Source organism: Manis pentadactyla, chromosome 15, assembly GCF_030020395.1.
Source record: "Manis pentadactyla isolate mManPen7 chromosome 15, mManPen7.hap1, whole genome shotgun sequence".
NCBI classification, from domain to species: Eukaryota; Metazoa; Chordata; class Mammalia; order Pholidota; family Manidae; genus Manis; species Manis pentadactyla.
Genome location: NC_080033.1, coordinates 12,035,580 through 12,045,982, shown reverse-complemented (window position 1 = coordinate 12,045,982; position 10,403 = coordinate 12,035,580).

The window sequence follows — 10,403 nt, the reverse complement described above, 5'->3', positions numbered from 1 at the left end:
TCATCATGATCAGTAGGATTTATTCCAGGGATGCAAGGATGGTACAATATTAGAAAAATCCATCAACATCATCCACTACATCAACAAAAAGGAGAAAAACCACATGATCATTTCCATAGATGCCGAAAAAGCATTCAACAAAATTCAACATCCACTCATGATAAAAACTCTCAACAAAATGTATATAGAGGGCAAATACCTCAACACAATAAAGGCCATATATGACAAACCCACAGCCAACATCATACTTAACAGTGAGAAGATGAAAGCTGTTCACTTAAGATCAGGAACAAGAAAAGGATGCCCACTCTCCCCACTTTTATTCAACATAGTTCTGGAGGTCCTAGCCATGGCAATAAGACAACACAAAGAAATAAAAGGCATCCAGATTGGCAAGGAAGAAGTTAAACTGTCGCTGTTTGCAGATGACATGATATTGTACATAAAAAACCCTAAAGAGTCCACTCCAAAACTACTCGAGCTAATATCTGAATTCAGCAACGTTGCAGGTTACAAAATTAATACACAGAAATCTGTGGCATTCCTATACAATAATGATGAACTAACAGAAAGAGAAATCAGGAAAAAAATTCCATTCACAATTGCATCAAAAAGAATAAAATACCTAGGAATAAACCTAATGAAGGAACTGAAAGACCTATACACTGAAAACTACAAGACACTCATGAGAGAAATTAAAGAAGATACCAATAAATGGAAACACATCCCGTGCTCATGGATAGGAAGAATTAATATCATCAAAATGGCCATCCTGCCTAAAGCAATCTACAGATTAAATGCAATCCCTATCAAAATACCAACAGCATTCTTCAGCGAACTAGAGCAAATAGTTCTAAAATTCATATGGAACCACAAAAGACCCCGAAAAGCCAAAGCAATCCTGAGAAGGAAGAATAAAGCTGAGGGGATTATGCTCCCAGACTTCGAACTCTACTACAAAGCCACAGTAATCAAGACAATTTGGTACTGGCACAAGAACAGGTCCATAGACCAATGGAACAGACTAGAGAGCCCAGATATAAACCCAAGCATATATGGTCAATTAACATACGATAAAGGAGCCATGGACATACAATGGGGAAATGACAGCCTCTTCAACAACTGGTGTTGGCAGAACTGGACAGCTACATGCAAGACAATGAAACTGGGTTATTGTCTATCCTCATACACAAAAGTAATCTCGAAATGGATCAAAGACCCAAATGTAAGTCATAAAACCATAAAATTCTTAGAAGACAACATAGGCAAAAATCTCGTGAATATAAACATGAGCAACTTTTTTCTGAATATATCTCCTCAAGCAAGGGAAACAAAAGCAAAAAGGAACTCATGGGACTACATCAAACTAAAACATTTCTGTATGGCAAAGGACACCACCAACAGAACAAAAAGGCATCCTACAGCATGGGAGAATGTATTTGTAAATGACATATCCAACAAGGGGTTAACATTCAAAATATATAAAGAATTCACACACCTAAACACCCAAAAAGCAAATAACACGATTAAAAAATGGTGGAGGATGTGAACAGACAATTCTCCAAAGAAGAAATTCAGATGGCCAACAGACACATGAAAAGATGCTCCACATCACTAATTATCAGGGAAATGCAAATAAAAACCACAATGAGATATCACCTCACACCAGCTAGGATGGCCAGTATTGAAAAGACTAAGAACAACAAATGCTGGTGAGGATGTGGAGATAGGGGAACCCTCCTACACTGCTGGTGGGAATGTAAGCTAAGTCAACACTGTAGAAAGCAATATGGAGGTTCCTCAAAACCTAAAAATAGAAATACCATTTGACCCAGGAATTCCACTCCTAGGAATTTACCCAAAGAATATAACTTCTCAGATTCAAAAAGACATATGCACCCCTATGTTTATTGCAGCACTATTTACATTAGCTAAGATATGGAAGCAACCTAAGTGTCCATCAGTAGATGAATGGATTAAGAAGAGATGGTACATATACACAATGGAATACTACTCAGCCATAAGAAAGAAACAAATTCTGCAATTTGCAAGATGAATGGAGCTGGAGGATATTATGCTCAGTGAAATAAGTCATGTGGAGAAAGACAAGTACCAAATGATTTCCCTCTTTTGTGGAGTATAACAATGAAGCAAAACTGAAGGAACAAAACAGCAGCAGACTCACAGACTCCAAGAAGGGACTAGCAGTTACCAAAGGGGAGGGTGGGGGATGGCAGGTGGGGAGGAAGGGAGAAGGGGATTGAGGGGCATTATGATTGGCACACATGGGGGGGGATCAGGGGGAAGAAAGTGTAGCACAGAGAAGGCAACTAGTGACTCTGTGGCATCTTACTACACTGATGGACAGTGCCTGCAATGGGGTGTGGTGGGGACACGATAACAGGGATGAATGTAGTAACCACATTGTTTTTTCATGTGAAACCTTCATAAGAGTGTATATCAATAATACCTTAATAAAAAAAAGAAAGGCTACATGCATGTACATATGTGTATGCATATTTAAGTGAGTGTGTGCATATAAGAATATATAAAGGACTGAATGGTGCATTTCAAAATGCTAACTGGGGTTACCCTCTGGGAAATGGTGGGGTGAGGAGGGTGGATGGGCAATACTTACACTTTTTATCTCCACACTTTTGAATTAATTGAAAAACGTTCAACAAGCCTGTATAACCTTTGCAAATTTAAGCAAGCAACTTAAAAGCTTTTAAGGTACCTTATAGATGTCCATAAAGGTAAGATATTCGGCTGCCTCAGAACGAAATGGGAACTACAATGAACTGATCCAAAACTGGTGGGATACTTTTCAAGTATCCGTGTACAAGACAGTAGTATTTTCTATTCCCCGCCCTCTCCCACTGCAAAGAAAAGGGCTTGTGAGTCAGTGGTGAGAGAACCCAGACCTGAATACCACCTTTCGAATAAGCCCACCCACCATCACAGAGAGACCTAGGTGTCATCTTACCTAGGCTACAAGCATCCTCCAGAAGACACATCAGCAAGCCACAAGCTCACCTTTCCCCTGACCCCTCCCCTCAAAGAGCCCGCCAAAAAACCTGGCCATAAAAATCCGCTTGACCTGTTAGAGACTCTTTTTTCCTTTGTAGTGCTGGCAAGAACAGAGGGGACCCTCTCAGGTTTATCAATAAAGCTGCTTGGACTGTTGAGTTTACATTCCCTCTTTTTCTTTCATCTATTCCCTCTGTCCCTTTCAAGTGGCAGAGTGGAAGCAACACTGCACCTGGAGTCCAGAGAGCCAGATGGAGTTCCATTTGCAGTACTGGCTGGCTATGTGGACCATAGACTCTTAACCACTGTGGCATTTGAATTTTATCTTTAAACATTTCTATATATTTCAGATATGCAGTCCCTTGATCTATGTTTGTTTACATCTGGCTCATACACGTATCTTGTGCATCACACCAAAATTTGACTGAGCCTAAAAACAGCTGAAAATCACTTCTAAACAAAGACCTGAACACAGAGACCATTGATCCGAGCTGTGTTTTTCAAGAACAGCATATCAATGTTATAGGATCAGGCAGCCTGGTTCTTCCCCTGTGCCTCTGCAAAGTGTCTATGCCAACCCTCCACCATTGCTGTAAGGACAGCTTCCACAGCAGGCCCGTACCACAGGCAGGGCTGAACCCCACACACCTGTGTCACTCCTCCAGAGCTTCTCTTCATCCCTCCATTCAAACAGGAAAGAATTCACCAAGCACCCTCTGTGAACCAGGACTATACCAGGCCCTGCAAAAGTAAACAAGGGCCTATTCAGTTCAAAAAGGTGCAAAAGTAAACAAGGGCCTATTCAGTTCAAAAAGGTCAAGAAAGCAAACAATTGAAGACAATGTGCAATGTGTTTGGTAAAGGGCTTAAAGGGTGCTGGGGGGCACAGTTCTCTGAGTTAGGAATTTTCCAAAGACTTCTCTTCACAGAATTGCATCAACTTGACTTTGATATTATGTTTTGGATAATTTTGACCCCTGCCCATTGGCTTCCCAAGAAGTCTATCTCTCAGTTGTGTCTATGGCCGCCAGGGAGAGGCGTGGCTTGGGCAGGGTGTAACCGGGCCGCTGTGATTCAGCTACTCAAAGAAGAGAAACAATGACTGGGAGGCATTCTTTTAACTTCCTGGATGGTGCCATGATTTCACTCCAGGTAGGAGAATCCACTCTGTGGAGTTCAGGTGTAAAAGGGTTTCAATATTTAATCACAAGTCCTGTGAATAATGAGGAATATGTATTCATTCCTCATCAGCATCAACATCTACCACAGCCCACTCGCCACTTTCACTAACCATTGCATCAAACACAGTTTCCCTTTTAAATTCAGAGTGTACAGTTCTTAGTTTCTGCAGGTCCAGCTGTGGGACCACTAGAAAGTTAACTTGACATAACTTACTCCATTTTGTAAGCTTAGCCTAACAAACCCCATCTTGGGTAAAACCTTAGTCATAAGCAAAATCAGTAAAATCACAGTCCTAAGCAAAATAGGAGAAAGGAAGTACCCCATCCCTGGAGAAGCCACAAGCTAGAAAACCACAATGAGTAAATGTCCATTTTGCTGAAACTGTGATTATGAAACTGTGGTTATCCATTTTTGCTGAATCTGCCCCTTGGAAAGCCCCTAACCATTTTAGCAATATCTGCTAACTGTTTTTGCTGTATCTGCTACCTTCCCAAGTATAAAAGCAAAAAGGGAACTTTGTTCAGGGTCTCAGATTGTGTCCAGTGTTTGGGCTGCTGAGACCCTGGTTCGAACTAGCAATAAAGACCTGTTCTGTTTTTGCATCTCGCGACTGAGCTTGGTGACTGCGACTCCGCACGGGGACTAAAGGAAATGGGGCACAACACAGCATGCGCCAAAGTGACAGGCTCACATCCCTTTTCTGTTTTCTCTAAGTCCTCTTAGAATTCTTGTTTCCTCTCCCCATAATGTTTCTGAAAATTTTTTAAATACTGAAATAAATCCAAGAAGATCTAAATAAATGGGGAAAAAAGACAGCAGTCATAGATTTAAAGTTTCAACACGATGGGGGAAAAGATAGTCACAAAAACAATACAGATTGATTAAATGGACTACATTAAAATTAAGAATTTTTTCATCATTCAGAAAGTGAGAAGATAACCCACGGAGAGAGGGGAAATATTTGCAAGACTTGTAACCAACAAACCACTTGTATCCAGACTATATAAAGAACTTACACATGTCTGTGAGCAACAGTAACTCCATCTTGTCAAATCTACTCTGTTGACCGTTGGATCACCTTTACACTGCATTATTTGATATGCATGTACTCCTTAGATAATATTCAGCTTGAAACAATTGACATTGTTCCCTGGGGCAGGACTCTGCTCTATTCCACTGATAACACTCAAATGTCAGCTCCTGCTCCACTGAGCTCACAAGCAGCCACCTTGCACAGACCCTTCCTTCTTGCCTCTATAAATTAGCCTCCCTAAACACAAAGTGGTTTGAAGATCTATGCATCCTGCAGCCGCCCAGGGCAAGCTTCTGTAGGTGAGATCCCCTCAATAAACCTCTACCGAATTCAAGCTGGACTTGTTGGCCTCTTTCTTTGGTCTCGCAGCCCCTGCAGCTTTCAGGGGTTGGCTGGCTTATACCTCCCCAAGTGGAACAATACAGATCAGTAAGAAAAAGACAACCCAAAAGGAAAATGGACAAGAGACTTGAATAAGCACATTACTAAAATCCCAAATCTCCCAAAAGAGATCCAAATGGCCGATAAATATATGAAAAAGCGCTCTACCTCACAGATAACCAAAGCAATACAAGTCAAAACCACAACTCAATATACCACTACACCTCTAGAATGGCTCAAATTACAAAGTCTAACAAGACCGAATACTGATGAAGCTGTGGAGCGACCAGGATGGGCACACGATGATCATGCAAGTTGAAACTGAAGCATGTTTGAGAGCATCTGCTAAAGCTGAGCCCAGGGACCTGGCAGTTCTGCCATTAGCAACTCCACAGCACATCCCAACAGAAGCTGTGCAGGTGCGCACCCGAAAATAGTACTCATCATGCCAAACTGGAAACAGTCTGAATTAGAACCAACAGTAGAATGGGTAGATATGTGACGATTTTTATATGAGTACCATATGGCAATAAAAAAAACTAGTTATGGACTAACAGGTACAAAAGGGAAAGGGACTGGGGAGGATGGGTGGGTAGGGAGGGATAAGGGGGGGGAGAAGTAGGGGGGTATTAAGATTAGCATGCATGGGGGGTGGGAGAAAGGGGAGGGCTGTACAACACAGAGAAGGCAAGTAGTGATTCTACAACATTTTGCTATGCTGATGGACAGTGACTGTAAAGGGGTTTATAGGAGGGACCTGGTATAGGGGAGAGCCTAGTAAACATAATATTCGTCAGGTAAGTGTAGATTAGTGAAACCAAAAAAAAAAAAAGGCAGTTCCTGTGTGGTAACCTCCAATGAGTTCTACACAAGGGTATAAAGGGTATATAAAAGTGTAGGCAAAGGGTCTGTTTGTGTTTATACAGAAGATCAAAGCCTAATTGGGCTACCCCGAAAATGAACTAAGATACGATATGAAAGAGAACTTCCAACATCAGCACTCTCTGGAAGACTCATGCCAGAAGATGATCATCAAAAAACCCCAACAAAGATCCACACACTGCTACAGCTGTAGATGCACTCATCCCACCAGTTCCTGGACTTGCCATGGGAATGAGGAAGGAGATATCTAAGCTGGCCTGTGCATACAGTAAAACAACAAATTTGACTGGATCTATACTGTTGGAACTCAACCAAGAATTAGGAGAAGTGCAAATTGTAGCGCTCCAAACTCTTACAACTACAGACTATTTACTGTTAAAAGAACATATGTCATGTGAACAGTCCCCAGGAATGGGTTGTTTTAATTTGTCTGATTTCTCTCAGACTGTTCAAGTTCAGTTGGACAATATCCACCATATCACAGATAAGTTTTCACAAATGCCTAAGGTGCCTAACTGGTTTTCTTGGTTTCACTGGAGATGGCTGGTAATTACAGATATGCTTTGGTTATGTAACTATACTCCTATTATGTTAATGTGTGTGCGCAATTTAAGTAGTAGCTTAAAACCTATAGATGCTGAAGTACTCTACAAGAAGATATGTCAAAGAAATAATCAATCTTCCCATGTTTTCTTCTACCTGCTACTTCTATAGCTTTTCTTCTTCCTTCCTAATTACAACCCTTAAATAGAATTCGTGCCTCATATCAAATTTACCGAGTATCATAATTCTTCCAAGTGGTAAAGATACCTCAAGACAAATGCTGGGCATAGAAGCTACAGGGCATAAATATGCAAAGAAATAAAAAGCTAACCATTTCAAACAAACAAACAAACAAAAAACTAGTTATATGCACACAGTTAGAGTGAAAGGAGCCAGTTACAAAACAATGCAGACCTATGATTCCATTTATGTAAAGTTCAAAAACAAGCTAAGTAATTTGTAGTGTCAGAAGCAAAAATAATGGCTCCCTCTGGGACATAAGATGTGGGACGTAAGGTAATTAGGAGGGAGCATGAAGGGGGTTTCTGGGATACTGGAAATGTTCTCTTTCTTGACCTGGGTGATAAGGATGTGTTCATTTTGAGATAATTCAGTGAGCTGTGTACATTTATTATTTATACACTTACTAGCATTATATTTTATTTCAATAAGACATTAAAAATATTCCCATAAACATCACATTAGGATGGTTGCCTATATGGGGTAATAGAAATAAAAAATGAGAATAAAAGGGAATAAATAGGTAGGAAGGTGGATAACAGATAGATAGGTGGATGAAATGGGGCATGTGCTAGCAGCAGCTCTAGTCTAGAGTTTTGTCCTAATATGGACACAAGTTACAAGTGCTTATTTAAATGTAATTCTAAGTTGATTGAAATTAAAATTAAAAATTCAGTTCCTCCATTCCATCAGTCACATTTCAGGAGCTCAGTAGCCCCATGTAGCTATTGCCTACCACACTGGACAGTGCAAAATAGAGAACATTCCATCATCACAAAGTTGTATTAGACAGCACAGGTGGACATGGGTAAGATCTCCTGGAGAAAGAGGAATGGAGGAAGAAGTAGAGAAAGAGAATCTGAGAGCCACCAAACTTAAAGGCGTTATGTAGGAAACAGACCAAAGTAACAAGATCCAGAAGAAAGTGATCATAGAAGCCAAGGCATTAGAAATTTTCAAGGAGGAAGTCTGCATGTCAAATGCTACAGAGAAAGCCAGAACCACGTGGCAAATGGGAGGGCATTGAAGCGTTTAGCAACAGTTGTGGTGGGTGGCAGAGAGATTGATGGGGAGGGAAGGAACAGGAACACAGATGTAGCCGGACTCTCAGTTCCAAGGGCTAAAACAAAATGGGGGAATTCCATTAAGCAAGAGAGCAGTCAGCCAGTGTCAATAAGAGGAGGAAAAGAGACGGACTGCAGCTTTCTTTCTTGGGAAATGAATCATCCAGAAAGTGATGTCTGGATTCAAGACGTGGACTCAGCAGGTAGAATACGAAAAAGGGGAAGAAAATGAGCCAGCAGTGGCCCGGCGGAAGGTGCAGGACGTGGAGCATCAGGCTTGAGGTAACCCTGCCAGGAGTGTGGACCGGCATGCCCAGGGGCAGGGAAACGTGGAAGGTTCTCGAGTCAGGGAGGAACAAGATCAAGGTTGAACCTCAGGGTGGTAGTGGCCACTTATGCCAGATGGAAGAGTTTCCCAAGGGGTGTGGAGACCTCTCATGGGATCCAGAGGATGCAGGAATGAAGTTAGAAATTGCTGGCAAATCTAGATTTAGCTTCAGGGAGTCAACTCTCCTCAGTTGTGCTCTGGGTCTGTAAAGCCCATGCAAGCCAGAGGTTCCCAGGGGTCACAAGTGGTGTGACCAGGGCAGATCTGCCTGCAGGGAGAGGTCAGAAAGCTCAGGTACACAAACACCCCTGGGTGGGCTCAGAGGGAGGCTTCCAGGGGATGGATGTGATTTCTCTGACCATAAGGAAGTACCGCCACGGGTTATCTCTGTTAGGCTGCAGGCATCAGGGGAAGGGGTGAGCCTGATGGACAAGCTCAGGCCTCACCAAACAAGGCAAAGAGACCAACAGGTTCCGGTCTGACAACATTGCAGAACCTGATCGGATAGCCTCCCAACTAGAGCCCTTCCCCCAAGCTAAAGGATTAGTGGTAACTTTCCAGTACCTGTCTAAAGGTACCAGTGAAAGACCCCCGCGTACCCTAGACGAGCCAATCCTCATGCCAATGTACACATTTTCTCTCCCTCCCCCTGCCTTCTTTAAAAACTTGCTGCCTGCCCTGCTGGGTGTGACTTCCCTGGCCTGTGTTTCAGACCGTGGAACATCACCCAGGGGTGGCATTCAAATAAACTACCTGGGGGCAGAAGATGGCGGCGTGAGTAGAGCAGCGGAAATCTCCTCCCAAAACAACATATATCTATGAAAATATAACAAAGACAACCCTTCCTAGAATAAAGACCAGAGGACACAGGACAATATCCAGACCACATCCGCACCTGAGAGAACCCAGCGCCTCGCGAAGGGGGTAAGATACAAGCCCTGGCCCGGCGGGAGCCGAGCGCCCCTCCACCCAGCTCCCGGAGGGAGAACAGCAGGCAGAGCGGGAGGGAGACGGACCCCAGGACTGCCGAGAACCCAGCCCCCGCCATCCGGGCCAGAGTGCAGGGCCCTCGATACTGGGAAAACAGGGCAGCAAGAACAGTGAGCGGGCACTGGAGGCTGGGCGACAGAGGACATAAGAAAAGCGCGCGACCATTTTTTTTTTGCTTTTTTGCTGTTTTGTTTTGGCTAGCGCTTTTTGGAAGTCTTAAAGGGATAGGGACCCCAATACTAGGGAAACAGGGCAGAAAGACCGGTGAGCAGAGGCCTGAGGCTGGCACCGCAGAATAAAGAAAAACGAACGACCACCTTTTTTTTTTTTTTAATTAAAAACTTTTTTTTTTTTTTAATTAAAAAAATTTTTTTTTCTTTTTTTTTTGGTGGGCGTTGTTTTGTTTTGGCGGGTGCTTTTTGGAAGTCTTAAAGGGGCAGGGCGGGTCACTTAATCCAGAGGTAGGGAATCCGGGATCTCTGGGCACCCTAACCCCTGGGCTGCAGGGAGCAGGGAGGCCCCTTACGGAGATAAATAGCCTCCCAGCCGCTCCTGCTCCAACGCGACTCCACCATGTTGGAGTAGCTGCCCGAGCCAGGCCACGCCCACAGCAACAGCGGAGATTAACTCCATAGCAGCCGGGCAGGAAGCAGAAACCCTATCTGTGCGCAGCTGCGCAGCACAAGCCACTAGAGGTCGCTGTTCTCCCAGGAGAGGAGGGCCACAAACC